The sequence below is a fragment of the Carassius auratus genome, chromosome 50 (genome assembly GCF_003368295.1).
Source record: "Carassius auratus strain Wakin chromosome 50, ASM336829v1, whole genome shotgun sequence".
NCBI classification, from domain to species: Eukaryota; Metazoa; Chordata; class Actinopteri; order Cypriniformes; family Cyprinidae; genus Carassius; species Carassius auratus.
Window position 1 is genome coordinate 2365817 of NC_039292.1, and position 6000 is coordinate 2371816.

The following is a 6000-nucleotide window of genomic DNA, read 5'->3' on the forward strand; positions in this document are numbered from 1 at the left end:
GTTCCCACCTGAATGACTTCAATTCAACCAGGTGAACCAAAAATGATTAAACCTATCCACTTATTATAAGCCACAGAATATTAGATATTCCCCCGGATATATTTTAAGTGTTCTGACCCTTTTACTTCTTTAAGCCACACCATATTTCTAGGTTTCCTACCCAGATAGCCCACTCACCTGTTGGCCCTATCTTAAAACCTAGCAGTAGGCTCAGGCCTCCTTATTCTCACTAACACATTGTGTTTCTATTGTTTTCATCTCATTTCAAGTGTTGTTTCACTTTGATCTTTTTCTACCCTCTGTTCTGTTGTGATTTGTTTCTTTCATTTCACATAGAGACAGTAACCTGGGAGCCACCAACGAAGTTAAATAGTAGAGCGACCACCAGCAGCCGGTGTCATCACACGACCCGCTAGGCTACTGCCTGTCAAATCTCCATTTCAGGTCCTTCGTTGACCCAAGTTAATTGGCTACTTAACTGTCTGACTGTTTGCATCAGTCAGCCCCAAAATTCTCATAAACGGCACAGCCCGTATGAATATAGCTCGTTAAACGTAGAACGAACTTGCATTGGTCTTTTTGTGTGTGTGTGCTGTGCTTCTCTCACCGACAGAGAATCAGGATGTTCCAGGCATCCAGTCCAGCAGTCCACGGGGGCAACCTCTCGACATGGTTGAAAGCAGTGACGACCCCCTTCCTGCCCAAGGACGCCAGTAACCTGCAGCACCCAGAGCAACTAGACACCGAGCTAGATGAACTGATGGCACGCGATCCAAACCAAAGCGACTACTACAGAGAACTCGCCAGGATCTTCGGAAGCCCAGTTCCCATTCTCGTCGCCCAGGCACGGCTCAGTGAACGGAGCAACATCGCGGAGGAGGCCTGGAAGGACCAGGCCCCAACCCAGAGTCATCTTGATCAGCTCCTCCTCGAGACCCAGAACCAGCGCGAGAAAGAGGACGACACAGATCCAGAGCTACAGAAAGGAGTTGAAAGACTTCACAATGCCCTGCAAGATCTTCGCCTCGACACAGATCAAAGAGAACAGCTGGAGAGAGAAGCCAGAAAAGAACTCAACAAAAAAAAAAAACTCCAGCAAGGCGACGCTCTCCTAAACAGAGCAGAGACTGAACTGAAAGAAAGAGACTATAAAACCTGGGCCTGCAAAACACACTTGCAAGCGGCCCAAGCTAAATTCAACAAGCTTACTCTGCAGAGAGACAAGCTCCAAGATGAACTTTACACTGTTCACACAGAACTGAGACAATTTCACAGATTACAGAGTGGCTGGATCGGAGAAACGCACACCACAAAAATTTCTCCCGGGCCGCCACTCCAACCCTTTCAGCCAAGAACCCAGAGCTGGAAAAGGGGGTGTAACAAGAACCAGCTTACAAGAACATCTGTCAACAACGGAGGGAAGAGAACCCTTCCAGAGAACGCATGTCACCAAACCCTGCACTGCTCACAGAGAACTTCACAAGCTAGCCAGAAGCATCTCTACATTCATTCCAGATCCTGCAGGAGAACATGATGTTCATGCTTCTTTACAAGCCATTGACTTTCATTTGCAAACTGTCACTAACGTGACAGATGTGAACACATTGTACCTGTTAAAAATCACGTCCAGCCGTGATGTGCATTGCTTTCTGGATCGTCAACCAGAGACTGTCAAAGAGTACTACCAGCAACTGCTACAGACTTTGATTCTTGAATTCTCTGATCCAAACTCAGATCATGGGCTCCTTATTGCTATGGACCTCAAACAGGGCCGATTTGAAAACCCACAGACTTTCTGTAGTCAGCTACGAAACACCTACTTCGGAGCATGCAACGAACCAGGTATGGAACAGGATTTCAACTTAAAAACTCTGTTCCTCCCAAACCTACATGCCAGTTGGAGTTTTCATCTCAGAGTCCCAGCGTGTCCCCGTAACAGAACTACACAAGAGTTACGGAACTTAGCCCACAAAGCTTGCACCAAGCAAAAGACTATTTGTGAAAAGACTGTGAAAAACCCCAACGTCTCTGTCTCTGAGCACTGCTTGGAGTTAACCCTAGATGGCGCTCTACAACACCACAGTCACAGACATCTTTACAGAGAGTCAATACCATTCCAAGCCAGCAGAGGGCAACACAGTGCAGCCACGTCTGAGACAGCAGAGATCCTGAGGGTGCTGAAAGATCTTCTTCACATGAATACTCGCAAGGAAGATGAGCCAAGCACCCAGAACACTGCCCGAGCTCCACAGTCAACAGCTACAGCTAACTGAACGAGACAGCACAGGTCCTCACACCAGGTACCACAAACACAAGGTACCAGAAAATGCTGTTTTGACTACCTGCCTTCGCAGCGAGCTACACAAGACCGGTCCTCATCACCCACCGATCGTCCCACCTGCCCTAATGCCAACATTCCTGGGCAGCCCTGTCAAAAAGGGGGTGGGTCAAAAAAAGGAGTCAACAGGGAAGACCTGATCGACACAGGATTAAACCTGACGGTGATCTCATCTTACCTTTTCAAATCTCATCTTACCTTTCCAATTTGAAGCTAAGAGACAAGATCGAACTCTTACACCTCAAACTTATGAACTGAATGTACAGGTGTACAGACAGGATGACATCCAGTTTGAACAGGTTGTTTCCATTCACCTGACATTCGTTCCGATGAGTCTAATACATCCCATGTATGTCCCACCAATGAACACTCATACATTGCTCATCGACAAAGACCTGCTAGAACACTTTGACCCTTTTCTGAACTTCAAACAGCTAAAAGACTTTGCTCAAGTGCGAGAACCTCTTTCTCTCCAGCCACACAGGTTGCTAGAGCCAGACTGTCAGGTCGCAGAGGTCACGGGAACTCCCACAGAGCCAGACGGTCAGGTCACAGAGGTCACGGGAACCCCAGCAGCCAGCCATGAGTACAACGCCCTAACAACAGGCCCAAGTTCAAGCCTCTGTACCTTTAGTCAACAAACAGGGTACGGTGGTACCAGCTTACACCAAAGGGGTCGCTGTTCGACTCAACCTGCAAGGTGGTCAAACCTTACACCACACGCTGGGTTTCTTCCAATCCTCACCTGAATGTGTGGAACTCGGACTCACACTTGCAAACAAGCATGTCAAACACCAACACCTGTTCCAGCAATGTGATAACATCACAAAAACACACAATGTGATCGTGTACTGGAAGAAGGAAAAAGGACACTCAAAGTTACCAAGTCTAGACGAGGACTTTAAAGATCACACTGACACCCTTGCCAAAACTGGCACACTAAACAACATTCTGTGGTCACTCCCAACCCACCCACCCACATTCAAGGTTGAAGTGATTACACACAGCACAAGAACTTTACTAGCTAAACTGCCTACCTCAGAATCGCTTACGCAGGCTCCGTTGTCTACACAGACCAACATAGCGGACATGCAGGCTTCTGAAACCTTGATAATGACTTTGTTTTACCACCTCTCAGACCCCTCCATCCACCCTGGCAACCAGTCTACAGTCACTGACAACCAAAGCCCCAGACCACTGCATGATACACAAACCATGCTGCGTGCACAGAACAATATTGTGGGTTGTGCACCGTCTGACATCACAATGCCAGGGCGTGTAATGCCACGGAGCAAAAGGGGGATACTGCCAATATATTTCCATGACGCAGCATGTGCTGCACCACGCAGCACCAGAGCCACTGACACAACACTGAGGCAAGCGTCATGCCAGCAGCAAGATGTGGCAAAACATGGGCGAGGGCGAGCTAAACCCAGTCGCCGCCCACGAAGCAAAGAGACTGTCCTGTCCAACCAAAGACAGGCCTTGTTTGTTTCTTTCTCCCCTTTCTCTCTCTCTCTCCCTATTATCTGTACCAGGATGCTGCTGTGGTTTGCCGTGCCGTGCTGTCAGCCAAAGAGAGGACAGCTGCCACCGAGAAAACCGCTGAGACTCCTGACTACCGATGACAGGGCACACTACCCCAGCACTGTAACCGAATACAGCTGTACAAGGTTCCGATGGAGAGAGGACTCCCTCACTCACACTGAGGCCAATGTCAAACACCTGTTCAGCCAACATGAGAAAGTGACGGTTACACAAATGGAGTTAGGTGGACACCACCACCGCTCCAAACAGTTCCCGGGAGCTTTGCTTAGAGCCGCTGCTGCCGCCAGAATGTTTAACATTGTTATGTCCAGTGTCAATGCAGCGAACCAGACTGTAAACTCCTTGAAACCACTGTTTACTGTCTTCCAGAAGAACTTTACCCAGACTCAGCTGCTTACAGCGTTAACAACAGACATGCTGTGGGAGGTTAGCTCCTCCAATGACAGCCTAACCACGAGTAAAACCCCACCATACATGATACCCTTAAGCCTCGTGTTAACTGTGTTGTCTTACACCATCACCATGCCAGCTGACCTGCTACGAATACACCTGGCCAACTCTCTGAATAGTGCCTTCCTACGGCATGTAAACCCCAAACAGAGAGAAGTGAACGTGCTCCTGAACCAACTCATCAGCGAGTCAAGCCAAGTCTACAGACCTAAAGACATTGTCAGTGTCAGGATGTGGAAGAGCAACACCCACACCAAAACACACATTCCAAATGTGGGGGCCTACCACGACAGCAACACACAGCTGTACCTGGCCCCAAACATGCACATGTGTACTTTAACCAAAGACATTCATTATCTCTGCCTTAGCAAACCCTTCCTCAGACACAACTCTGAAGGAATCTGCGAGCTGCAACCCTGGGTCAGCGATACGCGCTGCCCTGCCGAAGCCAAGCCTCGTACACAAGTCACAGAAACGCAAGCAGAGATTGTGGGTAACAGATGGCTCGTCAACACTCCTGTGCGCTCAGCTATGCTGACCTACGACCAGCATGACACCGCCACCCGTGCCAACCTGCTGGACCAAGTACTGAAAGGTACCACCCAACACATTGACATTACTCCTGTCGATACAGCCCTCCAAGCACTGTCTCGACAGCCCATTCTGAACCAGTCATCTGCGGTCCTAGCCTGGACTGCTGCCGACACTGCACGGTGCATCTCCACCGTCATTGGTCCCGCCCTGACTCTTGGCGTGACCTTCATCCTATACAGGATACTCAACGAGATGCAAACCTCTACAGCCAAACTCACGACAACTGTGGCTGGAGGTCTCCGATGGAATCCCCGGAAAAGGGACGCAAAGTCAAAGACAATACCGAACCTCACCAAGCTGAATCCTCAGCTTCAGGAACCACCTGTCATCATGACCCACCTGCTGCATGACCATCACGATTCACCTGTCATCTGCCCATCCGGGATGATTGCCGTCCGATGATGTCCACACAGGGACTTCATCTGACGAAAGGGGGAGATGTAACAGATATGCAGGTCAGCGATTCATGGTTAAATTCTGTTTTATAAATTCAGACTGTTGGTACTAAATGCCAGCCTGGCTGGACTTAAACTATTTACGATGCCCATGCGAGCTTCAAAAGAAGAAACGAAAACCCCCAACCCAAATTCTTCCAAACACTGGAGACAAAGGAACTTTTCGTATAAGTTCCTTACTTTCATTTTATTATTAATATGTATTTTAATTATGTTTATGGATTGCATAAAATGGTTAATCCTTGTTATGTGAAGAGTATAAGTTGCAAGCTTATACTTTAGGAAATGTCTTTCCTCACTTTAACTTCCTCAAAGAGAGCCATGCTTCTGCAACCCCCACTTTTGCAGGTCGTAAAGTTTACGACCACACAGGACAGGAGAGAAGCCAAGTCACTGGCTTCTTTTGAACAATGCATTCTATGGAATGTATTCATTAACTTTCTGTTTTCATGTTTTATAATGTATTACGTATTCCCTTTTGGTACATTTAGATGTTTCCCAACATCTGCAGTGTTATCATGTGTTAAACAAATCTTTAAATGTGTAATTCGATCTAAAAATTAGATCTTTGGTCATATATATATTATGTCTAGTCTTGTTCTAATCGTCATGCTA

The 6000-nt window shown here is 47.7% G+C and overlaps 1 protein-coding gene across 8 annotated transcripts in view; it reads left to right on the plus strand.

The window, feature by feature from the left end:
* The window catches only part of LOC113066589 (neogenin-like), a 1074835-nt gene that overhangs the window by 1052176 nt on the left and 16659 nt on the right, over window positions 1-6000 (plus strand). The gene's annotated exons all lie outside the window — the stretch shown is intronic.